Source organism: Bos indicus x Bos taurus, chromosome 11 (genome assembly GCF_003369695.1).
Source record: "Bos indicus x Bos taurus breed Angus x Brahman F1 hybrid chromosome 11, Bos_hybrid_MaternalHap_v2.0, whole genome shotgun sequence".
Lineage (NCBI taxonomy): Eukaryota > Metazoa > Chordata > Mammalia > Artiodactyla > Bovidae > Bos > Bos indicus x Bos taurus.
In genome coordinates this window covers 39180160-39202830 of record NC_040086.1, presented here as the reverse complement: position 1 = coordinate 39202830, position 22671 = coordinate 39180160, and positions in this window count along the sequence as shown.

Genomic DNA, 22671 nt, shown 5'->3' with positions numbered 1-22671 from the left:
GCCTAAGTATTGGAGTTTCAGCTTTAGCATCAGTCTTTCGAATGAATATTCAGGACTTATTTCCTTTAGGATGGACTGGTTGGATCTCCTTGCAGTCCAAGGGACTCTCAAGAGTCTTCAACACCACAGTTCAAAATCATCAATTCTTCAGCTATCAGCTTTCTTTATAGTCCAACTCTCACATCCATACATGACTACTGGAAAAACCATAGGCTAGACTGGATGGACCTTTGTTAGCAAAGAAATGTCTCCTCTTTTTAATATGCTGTCTAGGTTGGTCATAACTCTTCTTCCAAGGAACAAATGTCTTTTAATTTCATGGCTGCAGTCACCATCTGCAGTGATTTTGGAGCCCCAAAAGAGAAAAGTCTGTCACTGTTTCCCCATCTATTTGCCATGAAGTGATGGTACCAGATGCCATGATCTTAGTTTTCTGAATGTTGAGCTTTAAGCCAACTTTTTCACTCTCCTCTTTCACTTTCATCAAGAGGCTCTTTAGCTCCTCTTCACTTTCTGCAATAAGGGTGGTGTCATCTGCATATTTGAGGTTATTTATATTTCTTCTGGCAATCTTGATTCCAGCTTGTACTTCATCCAGCCCAGCATTTCTCATGGTGTACTCTGCCTAGAAGTTAAATAAGCAGGGTGACAATATACAGCCTTGACGTACTCCTTTGTCTTATTTGGAACCAGTCTGTTGTTCATGTGCAGTTCTAACTGTTGCTTCCTGACCTACCTACAAATTTGTCAAGAGGCAAGCCAGGTGGTCTGGTATTCCCATCTCTTTAAAAATGTCTAGAGTTTGTTTTGATCTGCATAGTCAAAGGATTTGGCTTTGGATCAATAAAGCAGAAATAGATGTTTTTCAGGAGCTGTCTTCCTTTTTTGATGATCCAACGGATGTTGGCAATTTGATCTCTGCCTCTTCTTAATCCAGCTTAACATCTGAAAGTTCACATTTCACCTACTATTGATCCTGGCCTGGAGAATTTTGAGCAGTACTTTACTAGCGTGTGAGATGAGGGAAACTGTGAGGTAGTTTGATCATTCTTTGGCATTGCCTTTCTTTGGGATTGGAATGAAAAGTGACCTTTTCCAGTCATGTGGCCACTGCTGAGTTTTCCAAATTTAATCAGTTGTAATACAATCTTATTTATATTATCTTTAGTGGAACACTGTTCCTTCCTTCCAACCATCATAATTTATACTCATGAAAGAATAATACCCCCAACTGTGTAAAATAAAAGGATAGAAGGCAATAAAAGAAAATAACCCTGGAAATATGTGCACCAAGAAATGTAAGTCAATCTTTCTTTAAAGCTCATTATATTTTCTATTCATGTCTTCCTCCAGGAATTCAAACATGTAATATAGAAAAAGATTCCTTTAAAATCAAATGGTGTATTTATAATTCAAAGGTAAATTTTAGTCGAGTATAAAAAGGAAATTTCATGTAAATTTTAAAACTTGATTATAATTTCTGATTTCAATCTAGTGCATTTTTTTTTAGATCAGTATAGCCTGTTATGATGATGTGTGACTGTGAAGTAGGACTGAAATTACAGCTTACAGTTAGCCCCCAAGGTAAAAGAATAACCAGGTAGCCCCTCAAATTTTCATTTCCTGTTACTAAACAAAACTGGGCAGACAGTAAACCATGGTAAGCAGTCTTTGATTTTGTGTTTTCTAAAGAAAGCTGAGCACCAAAGAATTGATGCTTTTGAACTGTGGTGTTGGAGAAGACTCTTGAGAGTCCCTTGGACTGCAAAGAGATCCAACCAGTCCATTCTAAAGGAGATCAGTCCTGGATGTTCACTGGAAGGACTGATGTTGAAGCTGAAACTCCAGTACTTTGGCCACCTGATGCAAAGAGCTGACTCATTTGAAAAGACCCTGATGCTGGGAAAGATTGAGGGCAGGAGGAGAAGGGGATGACAGAGGATGAGATGGTTGGATGGCATCACCAACTCGATGGACATGGGTTTTGATAGACTCTGGGAGTTGGTGATGGACAGGGAGGCCTGGCGTCCTGTGGTTCATGGGGTTGCAAACAGCCAGACACGACTGAGCGACTGAACTGAACTGAACTGAACTGAAAGAGGCAACAAAAGAAGGTAGGATCTAGGGACCTGGTGGCTTCCCTGGACTCTGTTCCCTCCTCCCAGAAACTCTCTGACAATATTTGTCAAATATTTTTGATTGACTGATTCATTCCTTCACCAAACATTTATCTAACACATATATGCCTTTATGAAGTAAATGCAGAATTAACACCATAACCTCAGTAAAAGTTTGAAAAACATCATTTGTTCTCTATGTGGTTTATACACTTTTAATTATTTTCTGTCCTGTGGTGCTAAACAAAGTGCCTATGGACTTCTCCAAGGTAATCAACTGCTTTCTGATTCCCTTTGAGTTAATATTACCAATAATCTTATATGTAAATTCTTGCATGTATTGCTACTACAATAGAACCATATACATGTTTTATATATTGCTTTTAATCGTGTGTTTATGTCATAATTCATATGTAGGTTTGTGAGACTTGTTTCATATTTGTTTGCCCAAGCATTTTTGGATTTGGACATATAATCAGTTTTCTTTTCTATTGTTTTATGGGTTTATGTCTTTTTTTCTGTTCCATGTGCTGCTGCTAATTTCAGTTGTGTCCGATTCTTTGTGACCCCATGGATTGTAGCCCACCAGGCTCCTCTGTACATAGAATTATCCATGCATGAATTCTGAAATGGATTGCCATTTCCTTCTCCATTTCTGTTTTATATTGTGCATCTTATCTTTTAGTTCACAGCACAAGCCTAGACCTGAGGGCTCAGGTGACAAACTCTGTGACCTTCAAATGGCCAATTGGTCATTGATATGTCTATTTCTATTAGATTCTTTGATATATTCCTTTTTATGATCTGGAGAATAAAACCTTAAAGAGGATCTTCTCTTTTTTTCAATTTTGCTGTATATAAACCTGGAAAAGTTGGATAAATGTGATTCACTTCTTAATTATAGCTAGAATGAATTGCCTTTGTCTTATCATCAAATACTGATCATGATTCTGTGTTGAACTCACTGCTAATATTGTGTCTCGGTATGCAGAGGTTAAGTTGATGTGCCAGATAAATCATGTGGCTCGTGTCTGAGCCACAGTGTCATAGTGACATAAAAGAGTATAACAGCGGTATTGGGTTTCCTTGGTGGCTCAGTGATAAAGAGTCCACCTGCCAATGCAGGAGACGTGGGGTTCAATCCCTGATTCAGGGAGATCCCCTGGAAAAGGAAATCGCAACCCACTCCAGTATTCTTGCCTGGGAAATCCCATGGACAGAAGAGCATGGCAGGCTCCAGTCTGTGGGGCTGTAAGAGAGTGGAAGATGACTTAGCAACTAAACAACAAGAGCTGCTTGTTGGAAGTCAAGGAAGTCAGGGCTCCAACAAGGGAAGATGATAATAGAAGCTGTTTAAATGAGATCATGAAATATCAATTTAAAATGCTCCCTGTTAGATAGGTGACACTGTTGTTGTTTTCAGTCAGAGAGAATCATGTTGATAATATTCTCTATTTTCCATGTATTGATATGTTTTTCAAACCTAAGAGTTTGCATCAAAATCTCAGAAGGCATTTTCTCCAGATTAAATCATTTCATTCCTCAGCCCTTTGAAAAATGATAGCGTAGGCAATGGCACCTCACTCTAGTACTCTTGCCTGGAAAATCCCATGGGCAGAGGAGACTGGTAGGCTGCAGTCCATGGGGTCGCTAGGAGTCGGACATGACTGAGCGACTTCACTTTCACTTTTCACTTTCATGCATTGGAGAAGGAAATGGCAACCCACTCCAGTGTTCCTGCCTGGAGAATCCCAGGCACGGGGGAGCCTGGTGGGCTGCCGTCTATGGGGTCACACAGAGTTGGACATGACTGAAGTGATTTAGCAGCAGCAGCAGTGAACATTTATTCCAAAGCATATTTTATCAGAATAAATAAATATTTATTTATTCATGTTTTTGAATAAATAAGGCATTTAATTTTTTTGTTCCAAAAAGAACCTGTTAATTTTTCTCCAGTAGCGTAAGATTGCAGTCTAAGAGTCCCTAAGATTTTCTGAAGATAAAATTGAGAACAGTTGGACATCAAGCAAGTTACTTTCCTAGGTCAGCCTTTGCAGTTTTTGTCCTTACAAAATCAGCAAATGTGTCAATGTCTCTTTAAAGCAATGAAGGATCTGTACTTCTACAATATGATATTCCAACTTATTTTTTTTTATTTCAGCTTTATTGAGCCATAATTGACAAATAAATTTGTAAGGTCATTGAAGTGTTTGTTTGTTGTTTAGTCTTTCAGTCATGTCCAACTCTTGTACATGAACTATAGCCCATGGTTTATAGCCTGCCAGGCTCCCCTGTCCATGAGATTTCCCAGGCAAAAATACTGGAATGGGTTGCCGTTTTCTTCTCCAGGGGATCTTCCTGACCCAGGGATGGATCCCACATCTTCTGTATTACAGGCAAATTCTTTACCACTGAGCCACCAGGGGAGCCCAAAGAAATACACAGTAGGCTCCAGCAAAATATCAACTCAGGACCCCTGCTTTACAAGACCAGTGCTCCAACCCCTGAGCTATAGAATCTTGTGAAATGAAGTATACATCATGGCAATTTGATATATGTGAATATTGTGAAAAAAGTCCCCCATCGATTTAAAAACATCTATTGTCTCACATATATATCTCTATTTTCGAGAACATTTAAGTTCTACTCTGTTAGCACATTTCAGTTGTACAACACAGTGATATCAACTGTAGTCACCATGTTATACATTCAATCCTCAGGCTTTATTCAGCAGAAAATCTGTGCCTTTTCACCCACCTCTCCCCATTTCCTCCAGCCCCCAACCCATGGTAACCACTTTTATACTGTTTCCATGAGATTTCAACCCTCAGTGAATATGTTGATTACCAGCATTTCCTGGCTACTTGAAACCTTAGTCATTGGCAAGTTTAAAATTTATCATTTTGTGAATAACTGAATAAAAGCATAATTTTCACATAATCACACTAAAAACATTTTTGAGACTTCTGGCAGGTCTAATCTAATCAGAAGTATTTGTCAATGGTAAGAAATAATTCATTGTCTTATCTTAAATATAATAAAGAAGGCTTCTTAGGCATCACCCAGTGTTAACTACTAGGCTATTTCTTAAAGTGTCAGAGGAGACGAGGAAAGGAATTGCACGAAGTGGAGAAGCTGTGTCTCAGTGGTAAACAGCATTCTATGCCTGCTCTTCTCCTCACCTCTTGACTTCTCTAACTCCTCCTTGTGTTATGTTCAGAAATCTCTTTTAGTTGAAATTAGTATATCAAACTCTGCTTTCAGAATGTAAAGTATAAAAAGAGATTGTATAGAGTGGTGGTTAAGAGTGTGGGGTTTGGAGATAGCCCATTTGGTATCAAATTCTGACTCTATCACTTACTGCTGTATACTCTGGGCAAGTTCATTAACCTCTCTGTTTACAGTCGAGTAAACTGACTAACTCATAGGATCCTCTAATGGTTAAAAAAAATAATTATCCATTTGAGGGACTGGCATTAATAAGTATTCAGTGAATGTTAGTCATTGCTATTATTATAATCATCTTTTATGAAGTATTGTGATTTGTTAAATTCCTGAGGGACTTATGGATATTAAATCTTATCTCTAATAATGAAGCCATTTGATATTTCTTCAAGCATCAGGATGTCAGAAGATAGAATAATTTACAGAGAGTTGCCTTTCTTGGCACCCATGATATGATAATCACCAGTTTTCATGTTTCTTTTCTTATAGAGGTGATATAACTGTATATCTCATTTAATTCTCTTTGGATCCAGATGAATCACTAAAGTGACTCTTGCATATTTTCAGGGCAGACATTACCTTTACTAATTTTAGGATGTGATCTCTGGAGATGCCCTTCCATATAAGCACTTGAATTGCTTAGCATTTATACATATTTACATTCCTCTTGGCTTATCTTCCACTGTTTCCCCATCTATTTCCCTTGAAGTGATGGTACCAGATGCCATGATCTTAGTTTTCTGAATGTTGAGCTTTAAGCCAACTTTATCACTCTCCTCTTTCACTTTCATCAAGAGGCTTTTTAGTTCCTCTTTACTTTCTGCCATAAGGGTGGTGTCATCTACATATCTGAGGTGATTGATATTTCTCCCGGCAATCTTGATTCCAGCTTGTGCTTCCTCCAGCCCAGTGTTTCTCATGATGTACTCTGCATATAAGTTAAATAAGCAGGGTGACAATATACAGCTTTGACATACTCCTTTTCTTATTTGGAACCACTTTGTTGTTCTATGTCCAGTTCTAACTGTTGCTTCCTAACCTGCATATAGGTTTCTCAAGAGGCAGGTCACATGGTCTAGTATTCCCATCTCTTTCAGAATTTTCACAGTTTATTGTGATCCACACAGTCAAAGGCTTTGGCATAGTCAAGAAAGCAGAAATGATGTTTTTCTGGAACTCTCTTGCTTTTTTGATGATCCAGTGGATGTTGGCAATTTGATCTCTGGTTCCTCTGCCTTTTCTAAAAACAGTTTGAACATCTGGAAGTTCACGGTTCACATATTGCTGAAGCCTGGCTTGGAGAATTTTGAGCATTACTTTACTAGCGTGTGAGATGAGTGCAATTGTGTGGTAGTTTGAGCATTCTTTGGCATTGCCTTTCTTTGGGATTGGAATGAAAACTGACCTTTTCCAGCCCTGTGGCCACTGCTGAGTTTTCCAAACTTGCTGGTATATTGAGTGCAGCACTTTCACACCATCATCTTTCAGGATTTGAAATCCTAAATCACTGCAGATGGTGATTTCAGTCATGAAATTAAAAGACACTTAGTCCTTGGAAGGAAAGTTATGACCAACCTAGATAGCGTATTAAAAAGCAGACATTACTTTGCCAACAAAGGTCCATCTAATCAAGGTATGGATGTGAGAGGTGGACTGTGAATAAAGCTGAGCCCCAAAGAATTGATGCTTTTGAACTGTAATGTTGGAGAAGACTCTTGAGAGTCCCTTGGACTGCAAGAAGATCCAACCAGTCCATCCTAAAGGAGATGAGTCCTGGGTGTTCATTGGAAGGACTGATGCTAAAGCTGAAACTCCAGTACTTTGGCCACCTCATGCAAAGAGTTGACTCTTGGAAAAGACCCTGAAGCTGGGAGGGATTGGGGGCAGGAGGAGAAGGGGACGATAGAAAATGAGATGACTGGATGGCATCATCGACTCGATGGACATGAGTTTGGGTAAACTCCAGGAGTTGGTGATGGACAGGGAGACCTGGCATGCTCTGATTCATGGGGTCACAAAGAGTTGGACATGACTCAGTGACTGAACTGACCTGAACTGAACTAGCTGTTCTTACTGTGATTACTGTCTATTGATTCTTGGAATTGCCCCCTCTCCCAACACTGATCACTTTGTAACTGACTTCCTGCTGTTCTCGATTCAGGAGTGTTTAAAGTCCCATGTTCAGGATTGGAAGAATCAATATAGTGAAAATGAGTATACTACCCAAAGCAATTTATAGATTCAACGCAATCCCTATCAAGCTACCAACAGTATTCTTCACAGAGCTAGAACAAATAATTTCACAATTTGTATGGAAATACAAAAAACCTCGAATAGCCAAAGCGATCTTGAGAAAGAAGAATGGAACTGGAGGAATCAACCTACCTGACTTCAGGCTCTACTACAAAGCCACAGTTATCAAGACAGTATGGTACTGGCACAAAGACAGAAATATTGATCAATGGAATAAAATAGAAAGCCCAGAGATAAATCCACGCACATATGGACACCTTATCTTTGGCAAGGAGGCAAGAATATACAATGGATTAAAGACAATCTCTTTAACAAGTGGTGCTGGGAAATCTGGTCAACCACTTGTAAAAGAATGAAACTGGACCACTTTCTAACACTATACACAAAAATAAACTCAAAATGGATTAAAGATCTAAACGTAAGACCAGAAACTATAAAACTCCTAGAGGAGAACATAGGCAAAACACTCTCCGACATACATCACAGCAGGATCCTCTATGACCCACCTCCCAGAATATTGGAAATAAAAGCAAAAATAAACAAATGGGACCTAATTAACCTTAAAAGTTTCTGCACATCAAAGGAAACTATTAGCAAGGTGAAAAGACAGCCTTCAGAATGGGAGAAAATAATAGCAAATGAAGCAACTGACAAACAACTAATCTCAAAAATATACAAGCAACTCCTACAGCTCAACTCCAGGAAAATAAACGACCCAATCAAAAAATGGGCCAAAGAACTAAATAGACATTTCTCCAAAGAAGACATACAGATGGCTAACAAACACATGAAAAGATGCTCAACATCACTCATTATCAGAGAAATGCAAATCAAAACCACTATGAGGTACCATTTCACACCAGTCAGAATGGCTGCGATCCAAAAGTCTACAAATAATTAATGCTGGAGAGGGTGTGGAGAAAAGGGAACCCTCTTACACTGTTGGTGGGAATGCAAACTAGTACAGCCACTATGGAGAACAGTGTGGAGATTCCTTAAAAAACTGGAAATAGAACTGCCTTATGATCCAGCAACCCCACTGCTGGGCATACACACTGAGGAAACCAGAAGGGAAAGAGACACGTGTACCCCAATGTTCATCGCAGCACTGTTTATAATAGCCAAGACATGGAAGCAACCTAGATGCCCATCAGCAGATGAATGGATAAGAAAGCTGTGGTACATATATACAATGGAGTATTACTCAGCCATTAAAAAGAATACATTTGAATCAGTTCTAATGAGGTGGATGAAACTGGAGCCTATTATACAGAGTGAAGTAAGCCAGAAGGAAAAACATAAATACAGTATACTAACGCATATATATGGAATTTAGAAAGATGGTAACAATACCCCTGTGTACGAGACAGCAAAAGAGACACTGATGTATAGAACAGTCTTATGGACTCTGTGGGAGAGGGAGAGGGAGAGGGTGGGAAGATTTGGGAGAATGGCAATGAAACATGTAAAATATCATGTAGGAAACGAGTTGCCAGTCCAGGTTCGATGCACGATGCTGGATGCTTGGGGCTGGTGCACTGGGACGGCCCAGAGGGATGGTATGGGGAGGGAGGAGGGAGGAGGGTTCGGGATAGGGAACACATGTATACCTGTGGCGGATTCATTTTGATATTTGGCAAAACTAATACACTTATGTAAAGTTTAAAAATAAAAAAAATAAAGTCCCATGTTCAAATGGTGAAGCATTTGTTTGTGACAGACACCATATGCCCTGAATCCTTGTACCTGTCGAAGAGAAGCCTTGCAGAACCTAACATGTGGCATGTCTGCACGTGGATTGTTCTGGCATGATCATTTATAATGACTTTCAAAGGGAGTATGAGTAATTTACATATCAAAGGTCCTATGTCAGGAATGTCTATGAAGGAAGGAGCTCACTATTATTAAAATTTGAATCAGGAAACTTCTTGAGGGACCAGATCGCAATTTTCATGGCATTTCTAGTAAAGACAACTTAAGTAAGTGCTTTGGTTGACAGTGTCACCTTTTGTATTTGAAGATATTGCTGACTCAGATTCATTTCTCATTCCATCCTCATTATAACCCTGAGTCAAGTATTAGGACCCGCATATGTTTGTGACTTATGTACTGTCTACAATGCCAGTGTCCCATTATCCCACCTTGCCTCAAATGAGACTAAATACAACTAAAACCAAGCAAGAGAGAGATGTTCTGAAATGGGGAAGTGTTTGCCAGCCCTGTGATGTCACAGTGCACCATAACTATTTGGGCGAGGTGGCTTCATAGACCACCTTTATTTAATGGTCTAGCTCATTGTTTTCTAACTTGTATATTGGAGAAAAAAACTAGTTGTGTTGTTGTTGTAGTTCTTGGTTTTTTAAAAATATCTAAGTTTTCATGCAGTTTGATTTTTTTTTAATTATTTATTCTTGGCTTCACTGGGACTTTGCTGTTGGGCGCAGACTTTCTCTGGTTGCATTGACTGGGGGCTCATCTTTGTTGTGGTGTATGGGCTTCTCATTGTGGGGGCTTCTCATTGCAGTGGCTTCTCTTGTTGCGTAGCACAAGCTCTAGGGTGTGCAGGCTTCAGTAGTGTGTCTAGGGCTCTAGAATGGGGGCTTGGTGATTGTGGTACAGGGGCTTTGTTTCTCTACTGCATGTGGGATCCTCCCACACCAGGGATAAAACCCATGTTCCCTGCATTGGCAGGTGGATTCCCAACCACCAGACCACCAGGGAAGTCTTATAGTTCTTTTTACTACTAGATTTCTCAGAATGCTTATTATTGCTAATGTACATTTGTAAGTCTAAGAGGGGAAAAACATATACTTTTCAACATTGCCCAAATGTATTTAATCATATTATGTTTTTTTTCATAGAGATACAAAATAACTCCTGGCTCTAAGGCTTTATAGAAGGCACTCCATGAAACATTAATCTGACTATTTGAAAACCTGGAGAAAACCCCTGTTGAATGAGGAAGTAGGAACGTAGAGAAAAAGTGTAATAGAGCCTCCACTGAGGATCTTGGTTTTGCCTAAATATTATACCTCATTAAATGTGAAAATGAAAATAAACTATCATCACTTCATCCACCAAAACTGCTTTGGTAAAATGATGGTAAATAGCATAAAACCTTTTTTTTTTTTTTTTTAAATGCTGGTTTCTATTCATATTCATCGTGTAACTTATGAACTCAAGACTAGCTACTACTGTAACTTCCTGTACATCCATATTGTTTATGTTTTAAAATGTGAACTTCCAGTCCTTTTCCTTTGATTGCCCAACTTTCCCCTTCCCTTCGGGTCTAGCAGGATGGGGAGTGTGAGCCCTCATGAACATCCCCCATCTCAGACTTGTGTTCTGGCCACCCCAGGCAGTCCTCCTGCCACCCTAGACATACTAAATTGTGGAATTTTTGGTCCTTTATCTCCAATTCTTTTATTTCATTCGTTCACCTTAGACCAGGCTCTTTCAGATCAAATGCCCAAAATTAAGGCTCAATTATTTCTCTTTATAATGTAATGGGATCTTCTACTATTAATGTTTAAAAATCCACATTGATCCCTTTTGTGTGCACTTTAGTAATTCTCCTGTTGAGTTTAACTGCAAAGAATAAAAGATAGACAATGAAGTAGAAAAATTCCTTTAAATCACTGCCTGTATTTTCCTGATAAGCATATCTAAAGCCCGTTCTGCCCAGAAGGATGGGTTTAGCTGAGGGACAGGAATACACAGGTCAGCAGTTGTGAGGTGAGGACAGTGGGAGTAAAGTCAAAGCCAGAGCTTGCTCCAGCTGGCCCTGCAGAGCATCAGCTGAGAGTGGCCCACCAGAGCCAACTGTTAGCTTTTCATTAATTATTAAAAACATTGGCCTTGTAACAAAGCCATTATTAAGAATTAAATTATGTAAATTTATATTTAAATAACATATTAAAGACAAAGGTAATACTCAAAACTCACCACTTACATGTTACTATTCTATTTGATCAAAGTTATTTATATCCATTGTTTTTACCTGGTGGAAATAGTACACAAGAGTATGCTATTGTGGTGGTGGTGTTTTGTCCCTAAGTCCAGTCTGACTCTTGCAGCCCCATGGACTGTAACCCGCCAGGCTCCTCTGTTCATGGAATTTCCCAAGAAAAGAATACTGGAGTGGGTTGCCATTTACTTCTCCCAGGGATCTTCCTATGCAGGGACTGAACTCACATCTCATTCTTTGGCAGACAGATTCTTTAATGCTGAGCCACCAGGGAAGCCATGTGTTACTGTGTACTTTCTCCCAATTCCATAGTCAGGTTTGTAGCTTAAATTTTGCCATGGGGGGAATTTTCATACCATAGAAATCAGCAAATATTACACTCTAAGGCTCTTTTTATTGTTTTACTGTCTCTCTAGAAGTTGGCAAACTTTTTCTTTACCTTTGTATCAATAAAACCATTTACCAAAGCAGGAGGTTGCCCATATACAGCCCGTCAGCCAAAGTTTGCTGATCTTTAGTGTAAACTTAAGAGAATGTTGAAAAGTTCATAATTCATTTAAATTAAAAGTGTATTGTATCTGTATCAGTTACATTGTGAGAAATACAGAAAATTTGGAAAATATTCCAATATTTGAAAACTATTATCCCAGTTAGCAAGAAAACCACTAGCATCATTGAGGAATGAGTGCCATTCTGACATAATGTCTTCTATGTTTCACGTTCATGTAACTCATTAATGTAAATGAAAATATCATCCACTATTTAGGTCAGAACTACACTTGTTTGTCAACTGCAATTATAGATTGTTTCTGAACATTAAAAGTGGCAAAAATCAACCAAAACATTGAGTGAGCAAGGAGTGGGTATGTGGAATTAATTGTGTATTGCATTTTTTATTATTTTTTTAATTGTGTACTAAAAACCTCTTAAAATGGTAAAGGGTTTTATGTACACATATGTGTATATGCATGTTTTTTTCCAAAGAGTCTCTGGTTAAACATTTGTCAGTTTACCAGTTTACATTTATCAGTTGAGGAAAAGAAATCACAAATGGGAGTAACTAGAAAAGGAAGAAGGTGGACAAACAACTGGAGCACTCAGAGAGAAAGGAAAAGGGTGCCTAGAAGCACATGAGTTTGGCTACTTTTTGGACAGGGACTCAGGATTCCTTTGGATTTGAAGTGAGGAATGGGACTGTTGTGCTTTTAGCAGGTCAAGGTGAAATTATTAGTATGCTAAGGCTATGGTTTTTCCAGTGGTCATGTATGGATGTGAGAGTTGGACTATGAAGAAAGCTGAGCGCCGAAGAATTGATGCTTTTGAACTGTGGTGTTGGAGAAGACTCTTGAGAGTCCCTTGGACTGCAAGGAGAACCAACCAGTCCATTTAAAGGAGATCAGTCCTGGGTGTTCTTTGAAAGGAATGATGCTAAAGCTGAAACTCCAATACTTTGGCCACCTGATGCAAAGAGTTGATTCATTGGAAAAGACCCTGATTCTGAGAGGGATTGGGGGCAGGAGGAGAAGGGGACGACAGAGGATGAGATGGCTGGATGGCATCACTGATTCGATGGACGTGAATCTGAGTGAACTCTGGGAGTTGGTGATGGACAGGGAGTCCTGGTGTGCTGCAATTTATGGAGTCGCAGAGAGTCGGACGTGACTGAGCAACTGAACTGAACTGAACTGAACATACAGTGAAAACACTTAATGCCACACTTTGCCTTGTAGTAACTTTTATGTTGAGTAGAAGTTGAAATCCAGTATGTGTAGTATGCCGGAGTTTTCAACTTAGTTAAAAGGGAAAAATACTCCACACATCTAACAAACAATTCACATATTTTGGAGAAACATATCAGTCATAAAACAATCTAGATTTTAAATGATTTAAACAAACTCTCATGTTCAGTATGCTTTGGAGATAGCACTTTTACCTTCTTTTGTTATCATTATCTTCAATGCTGGCTTCTTTCTTAGAATCTTCTTGTTAGAACATAATTTTCTTTCCATAGCCTCAGTTAAAATGTGTTATGGCTATTTATCAACATTGCAACAGTGGCTCTAGGCTCTCTGCATACTGATGATTCTTGATGCATATTTACCTGGAAGCATAAATTTAATCCTGAGAAGACTTCCTTGTATTGGTTAATTTTCCATAGCAGTGTCCAGGATTGTGTGAGTACAAGCAATATTAATTTGAATTATTAAAGACTGAATTTTGGAAATTATTCCTATGGTCTAAAGAAAGCATATCTAGCCTCAAATATCAATGATTTTTTTTTATTTATATTGGATTGCTGTTTGGATTACTCATCTGACATCTTTCCTATCTTGCTCGAAGTTTGCCTTCATTATAAAGATTATTCAGAATTGACTATGCTGCTATTCAGCTATCCACCACAGCAGCTGGGCACTTTCCCAAAATCTGATTATTAACTATCACTCTGCAAAACAGTGCCTATGAAGTTGTTCCTCTTCCCAACCTGCATAATAGCATCTCCAATTCCAGAAGGAACTATTTGATATTCTCCCTGTACAGTTGTTCCCCTCATGTGTTGTTGCAGGGAGATGGCAATGGCAGCACTCTAGCTTTTGGTAACTTGGTAACAACACTTTAAGAGGTATAAGTGGTGTTGGTTTAATGTAAGTCAAATGAATGATGCCTTTCTGCAGTGTCATTTATAATAAAAATAAAAATTTTCTGTATTAAGTGCCTAGTTCAGTGGATAACAGTGCATACAAATGAAACACTATAAATCATAAAATAAAATTTAAGAAAAATAAAATAATAATTATGATATAATATTTAGTGAAAAACTGAAGGAGTTAAGATATTATAGACACATTAATACTAATTTTATAAATGTATGTTATATGTGTTTATGTGTTACCAAAGCATAAAAAAAATTGAATGATAGGATTATGAGGTATTTTAATTTTCTTCTCTAGTTTTTTCTGTAGTTTTCAAATTATAGTGTCCATGTGTATTTTTGTAGTCAGAATTTTAAATAGAATTATTACCCCAAAAAAGAAATTTCCAAAATGAAATAGCTGCCCCCCCAACACCCATTTGCTGAAAATAACAGGAAATCTGCTTAAATTACTCAGATTTCTTTGTGTGCTCTCATGGAGTAATGGCTCCTTTACAGTACATAAAACCAATTATTCTGAATCTTGAAGAAACAGAAATGAAAGGAGGAAGAAAACAAAGACTATAAGTTGTTTATAAGCAATTGCTAGGGTATCAATTTAGCCTCTAACTGCCTTTCACATCTGAAAAGATGTAGGAACTTCTGTGATCAATATGAGTCATGCTCATGCAATCTAGCATTCTGATTAAAATCTGGAAAAGAATAGTACCTGGTCCATCACCAGTAAGAACCAAATCTTTCCAGTAGAGTCACGAATTTCCTGGCGTCCAGAGGTTGGTGCTGTGGGCCATGATAGATTCTCTCCCATGGACTGTTTCCTATTCCTCTCCCAAAAGTTCTACTTTATATTACACTTGTGCTTAATCTGAAAAAATTGAGTTTCATGTGTTTCATATGGTGACTCTGTATCACCAAGTCAAATTCTCCAGTTGTTCACATTCTTCAACATGTAGAAAAGGCATAACAAGGCCTTGAAAAGAAGGAAATGTTTCTCTTATTACAGAGATAAATCTGATAGGGTAACTTGTGCTCACCATGATGTCATAAAAGCTCTTCAGAATAAGACTGAGGATGGAGAGGAATGAAGAGTTTAAAGGGAAGAGAGCTTTGTTGTACTCTACTGATGGAAATCAGAAGAACACAGGGTAAAGTATATGGTCTTATCTGGCCACACAGGAATGGTGCCTCACTCACTGTTTTGCAGTTGAGTGAAATGGAGAGCTGGCCCATTGTAGAAGCATTATTTCCTGAAAATGGAGGCAGGGGTGGGGTAACATCTATTATCCTTGGCTTTGATCCCAGCCTCCTTTAGCCTTGACTTAACTCTTTAGGTAGATGTGAATAATTCTTTCCTCATGTGAAATTTATTTTCTAAGCATGTCTACTTCTTTAAAGAATTATCTCATTGTTTCATGGAAGGCAGGGTATGCATATATTTCTCAAAGATCTATGTGGAAGCATTTGGTATTATTAAGAACTCATTGCTGGACTCCTTATCTCTGTAAAGCCATGATTCTTATTGACTTTACTGCTGCAGCTGGATTGGCTTTTAAAATCAAAATGTCTTGTTAATGCAAAAGCTAACAGCAATGAGTAAATCAAATGCTTTTTTAGTAGATGGTCCTATACACAATGACCCTTGTATACCATTAAATCTCTAAGGATAAAGGTGAATGATGTAATAGTGAATAGTGGAAGTGTGCTATTTCTCCTCTTTATCCACATTCCATTCAGTTCAGTTCAGTAGCTCAGTCATGTCTGGCTCTTTGTGACCCCATGAATTTCAGTACGCCAGGTCTCCCTGTCCATCACCAACTCTCAGAGTTCACCCAAACCCATGTCCATCGAGTTGGTGATGCCATCCAGCCATCTCATCCTCTGTTGTCCCATTCTCCTCCAGCCCCCAATCCCTCCCAGCATCAGAGTCTTTTCCAATGAGTCAACTCTTCACATGAGGTGGCCAAAGTACTGGAGTTTCAGATTCAGCATCATTCCCTCCAAAGAAATCCCAGGGCTGATCTCCTTTAGAATGGACTGGTTGGATCTCCTTGCAGTCCAAGGGACTCTCAAGAGTCTTCTCCAACACCACAGTTCAAAAGCATCAATTCTTTGGCGCTCAGCTTTCTTTACAGCCCAACTCTCACGTCCATACATGACCACTGGAAAAACCATAGCCTTGACTAGACGGACCTTTGTTGGCAAAGTAATGTCTCTGCTTTTCAATATGCTATCTAGGTTGGTCATAACTTTCCTTCCAAGAAGTAAGCATAAGTATGCTTTAAAAATATATAAAAATGAAAGCAATTTCTGAGACAATGTACAAGGAGATCCTTCCCTCTGGTCTTAATTACTGCTCACCTATAGCCTAGGGAAAAAAATAATCTCATCTCCATTTGGTCCAGCTCAGCTCACAGTGAGTGTTGGATGTTGCTAAGTCTCCCTTGTGATTCCAGTCAGGATTGTGGGAGAGCGTGTATCATCTTACATGTTTTATATGATGATATGGGCTCTGAAGTTACCATATCACTAACCTTTAGATACTTTCATGAAGCAGATGAAGAATGGGTCAGGATAGAGAATTTTATACTCACTGGGTCATATAAATTTGAATGATTTTATTTACTTTTGCTGCTGTGCATGGGCTTTCTTACTGTGTATGGGCTTTCTCTAGCTGCTATGAGCAAGAGCTACTCTTCACTTTCTCCAGTTGCGATGTGTGAGCTTATTATAGTGGCTTCTCTTGTTACAGATCATGGGCTCTAGGGTGTGTGGGCTTCAGTAGCTGCAGCACCTGGACTCAGTATTTGTGGTGCATAGGCTCAGTTCCCATGTGGCACTTGGGATTCTCCTAGACCAGGGATCGAACCTGTGTCTCCTGCTTTGGCAAGCAGACTCTCCACCACCAAGCCACAAGGAAAGCCCTTTGTTGATGATTTGTTTCAACTGAGATGGAAAATAAAAAGCCAGTCTGTTTTTGAAGTCCCATTCCCTCCATCATCACCAGCTCTAGTATTAACCACATTTATGATTTTATTACATATTTTAATTTTTTTCTCATATATTATGCAACAGCAATTTTTAGACTTAGCTAGAGGCTCCACCTTCCCCTTCTTTACTTGTATAAAGACCAGTCTTTTTCCTTTAAAAGCAGTTTTATTCTCATGCCTTCCTTTCTTGAATTTCTGTTTTATACTTGAATACTACCTTTAAGTTATTTTTCTTAGTATTGAAGACATGACCCTGTAGTTTTCTGGAGGGTATTACTGACCAAAATTCTGATGGAAGTTTGATGTTCACATGCCAGTAAGTAAGTTTTTATTTTTTCTTCTGGGAAGCTGTTGACTTTTTCCCTTCTATTTAACTATTGAAAAGTTCACCACAATTTGTGTCAGTGCAGTTTCCTTGGTACTAACACAATATTCAGTCATCAGACTTTGATTTTATTTGACTTCATTCGTTATTATTCCTTCCTGTCCCATTCCCCTGAGTTTTTCATTCTGAAACACATAATTGATGGACCTTGAGACTTCGGGATCTAACCTGTGTCTCAGCTTTTGTCTCGCATTTATCCTCTTCCAGTGGCTGCCTCTGCTGATCGTGGGGAGGGTTGTGGTACAGGAGACTGATTTGCCTTCCTGCTGTGAGAACTCTCTGTCCCTCCAGAAACTGTAAATTACCTGGGGTAATTTACCCAGGCTGCTTTCAGGCCTGGGCTTCCTCCCTTGTCTTAATTGATACTTCACAGAACGGCCTTAGCAGGCAGCCATCCTTTTTGATTTTCTGTCTTTTTGGAGACTGCTCTTGCCTCACTATCCATGTATACTGTGAACCCTCCCTGGAGAGATGGTCCACAGACTTTCAGGCAGGAGACACTGCTCTCATCTGCTCTACAGGTTGAAAAGTGAACCCTGTGAACTTAGCAGTACTCAATACAGTTCTTCTTCACCTTGGTACTATGAGGTCTGCCTTGTCAATTTGCAGACTTCAGGCTTGGAATTTCTTAAGTACTTCATTGGATTCTGATGTTTTAGATATATATTTTTTTTCTCTACCTTTTCCTGTCAATCTTACTTCATTTGATTTCTATCCTTAAAGGAATTTCCAAAATTGCAAAAATACGAATGACATTCATTCTTGTTTCCCTGTGATGTTACAGGAATATTTATATTGATTTTAAAGATTTTAAGTTGGAGAGGATACAGACATTTGGGCTCAGTTCAGCACTCAGACCATAAAAATTCCAAGACAGCAAGACTTCATGCTCAATAAAGTTTTTCAACCACAGTTGAGGATTTGTTCCCGATACAATCATGGACAATTTCTCTCCTAGGAGCTTCCTTCTCAGAACTACTGCAAAACTTGGTAGCTCTCCTAGAGTGAACAAGGACACATCCAAGTTACATTAAATACTTTATTACAGTCTGGAACCTAACAGTGTTTTTCCGTAACATATTTATGCATGCATGCTAAGTCGCTTCTGTTCAGTTCAGTCATTCAGTCGTGTCCGACTCTTTGCGACCCCATGAATCACAGCACACCAGGCCTCCCTGTCCATCACCAACTCCCGGAGTTCACTCAGACTCATGTCCATCGAGTCAGTGATGCCATCCAGCCATCTCATCCTCTGGCGTCCCCTTCTCCTCCTGCCCCCAATCCCTCCAGGCATCAGAGTCTTTTCTAATGAGTCAACTCTTCGCATTATGTGGCCAAAGTACTGGAGTTTCAGCTTTAGCATCATTCCTTCCAAAGAACACCCAGGACTGATCTCCTTTAGAATGGACTGGTTGGATGTCCTTGCAGTCCAAGGGACTCTCAAGAGTCTTCTCCAACACCACAGTGCAAAAGCATCAATTCTTCGGCGTTCAGCTTTCTTCACAGTCCAACTCTCACATCCATACATGACCACTAGAAAAACCATAGCCTTGACTAGACGGACCTTTGTTGGCAAAATAATGTTTCTGCTTTTTAATATGCTATCTAGGTTGGTCATAACTTTCCTTCCAAGGAGTAAGCGTCTTTTAATTTCATGGCTGCAGTCACCATCTGCAGTGATTTTGGAGCCCCCCAAAATAAAGTCTGACACTGTTTCCCCATCAATTTCCCATGAAGTGATGGGACCGGATGCCATGATCTTCGTTTTCTGAATGTTAAGCTTTAAGCCAATTTTTTCACTCTCCACTTTCACTTTCATCAAGAGGCTTTTTAGTTCCTCTTCACTTCCTGCCATAAGTGTGGTGTCATCCGCATATCTGAGGTGATTGACATTTCTTCGGGCAATCTTGATTCAAGCTTGTGCTTCTTCCAGCCCAGCATTTCTCATGATGTACTCTGCATATAAGTTAAATAAGCAGGGTGACAATATACAGCCTTGGCATACTCCTTTTCCTATTTGGAACCAGTCTGTTCCATGCCCAGTTCTAACTGTTGCTTCCTGACCTGCATACAAATTTCTCAAGAGGCAGGTCAGGTGGTCTGGTATTCCCATCTCTTTAAGAATTTTCCACAGTTTATTGTGATCCACACAGTCAAAGGGTTTGGCATAGTCAATAAAGCAGAAATAGATGTTTTTCTGGAACTGTCTTGCTTATTTGATGATCTAGAGGATGTAATTATCATCTTTTTTTTAATAGATGGAAAAACTAAGAAAGAAATTAAGCACTTTGCCTTGTCAGTCTCACAGTTGATTATAGGAGACACCAGAACCCCAACTGTCTGATTCTACAGCCCATGCTGTAAACCAGAGACTGGCAAACTACAGCCTACTGGCTGAATTTGATTAGTTGCTTGGCTTTATTTATTTATTTTTAAAATTGTTTTACTGCCCATGAACTAATAATAGATTTTCCATTTTTAATTTATCACATTTTAAATGATTATTGAAGTACCAATGTAATGTCCTCAATTTTTCTTCTTTGCCCCACAAAACATGAATCTCTGTATCTTTAAAAAAACTTGTGCCAACTACAGCAAGTCTAATCTTTAAGCTGTAGTACACACACTTCTGCACTTTTTTATGAGTTACAATTAGTTGTAGCTTACTGTTAGCAGGCTGAGACCTGTAGTTGAGAAATGCTGCACTCACTAGGTTACACCAGAGTCCATACAGAGCAAACAGGCAATTTGCATCTGTTATTGTTCTTCTGTCCATTTCTTCCTCCCTCATAAATAAAGTCTTAGTAGGCCGTGTGTGTGTGTGTGTGTGTGTGTGTGTGTGTGTTAACTATTATAATGAAGTGATAAAATTTCTCCTTCTCTCTTTATCCCTTTCTAAAGGTATCCAGTTTTCCCTAAGGAAACAGAAATAATTGTGCAGAGACAGAGGAGATCTGAAAACAAATCAAGAACTGGGCTTTAGGATCTCAGTTATTATTTCCAGAATCCATGTTAGCAATTAACCTGGCAGCAGGAAGGCCCTGGAGAAGGAGTCAGACATATACCAAGCCTGAAATCTAGACTAGCCTACTGTGGTCTTTGCTTTGCAGGTAGGTGGATTCAAACCAAACACTGCATTATGATCACAGGAATGCTTGCTAAGCGTGCAGTTAGGGAAAAGGAATTGGTTTATGTAAACATCTTTTCTTATGTAGCATATGTCACAAATCATAATTTCCTGGAATGGTAAAGTTGTTTAATGTTGAAAAGTCTGGGCAACCACATGGTTAAATTAAATAAATTTGAAAAATTCTTGGTTAAACAGAGTTAACAAGTTTTCTTAGTCAGAAATTCTCCTAGAGGTCACTGGACATATGCTGATGTCCAATATCAGTCCCTAAGTGAGTATGTAACACACAGTATTTTCTGAAGTTACTAGATGATGAGCAGTTTTTGTTTGTTTGTCTAGTTTTAATCATATGATTTGTGCTCCAGGAAACACAGTTGGGGGAACACTGGGAAATAATGAATTGCTGTTTTCCACATTGGAAGTTTTTTCTGCCCACTGATCAGGACCAGCTGATAGAGACAGAACACCATTCCTCCTGAATATTGCAGAATCATATTTGTAAGTCCCCATTCTCCCATTTGTCTTTCTTATTTTAGATTCCATGCAGACTACATGCCTTCTGTACACATTTGACATTATATCATTTTTTTCCATTCCAACATTTTTTATAACGGTAAAATTTTCAAGTTGACAAAACATTCCTCATTGCTTTTCTTCTTGATTTAACTGCTTCATGCACACTTAAGGAGCTACCTTAATCTAATCAATCAGTACTCTAAATCTTGATGTAAAATAGTGACAGTTAATTCTTACCAAAATGGTCAGTTTCCGCTAACTTGGTTCTCAGAGGTATTCTGTAAACAAGTATTTAAGTTTAAAAGTTTATAATACCTTGTAGCAAGGTATAAAACCTTTTGACAACTAACCCTATCATTGTTTGTCTATAATGTTAACATGTCACCCAGCTCTTACTTTTGGAGTTTCATGTTATATTCTACCCAGGGATTGTATGGAATGGATTTTGGTGGTTTTCTTTTCTAAACCAGTCTTCAGAAAGAGAAAGTTACTGAATTTTCAAAATAAAGATCAGTGTCACCTGCCCTGATAACCTTTGGCAATCCTGTCCCCACCCCTGGGTGGCAGAAATCGGCATTCCCTGTTTCCAGCAGGTATCAAAAACAATAGCAATTTCCTTAAGCACATCAATTTCTCCTTGCGGATGGGCAGCCTGTCGCTATAATCAGATCTGTCAGCTCTTTGCAAAAGAATTGGAAAGTGGCCTTACTTGTGTGGAAATCTAATAGCGACTTGTCACTCCCTCTTGGCAGCACTGCCCAGGCTGTCAGTGTGATGTCCTGTGTCCTGCAGTTGCAGAGGGCTGGGTCCCTCCCTGAAGAAAAGCTGTTGATTTGAGCCACTTTGCTCACTCTTGCAGAATTTATGATCTGCCCGGTGTCTTCCCTCTCATGCTTGACTTTTAGAAAATGAATTTGCCAAGTCCTGGGTGTTTTAGTCTGTCAGTAACTAGTACAGATTCTGGCATCATAATTCACTCTATAAAAACTCATTAATGAAAACAATCCAGTTGTTGGTACACTGTGATTTTCTTGTACAATGAAAACTGGGGTACCCTGTTGCAGTGAGTTGTTATCCCATATCTCTCTCTACACTCTACTTAGAAATTGTATCAAATGACAGAAGCAAGATTCTTTTTAAAAAAATTCAAAGTATATCCCAGTCAGTCACTCTTTTAAACACTAGATGCCCCCAAAATCAAAAATTTAATTGATTTTTAAGTTTTTACTTTTTAGCTCCATTACACGTTACACCTCAGTATATTTTGGTACCCTCTCGCATTTTGTAGAGGTAAGATATCTGATTTCTAGCTTTTAAAAGAACTGTTCAGTAAGTAAATCAATCCCTGTTAATATGGCTATTAAATATTGAGATCATGCTGCATGTTAAATGAAATTGATTTTCAAAGTAAATTAAATCCCTGAGTGAAGGTGGGTGTATC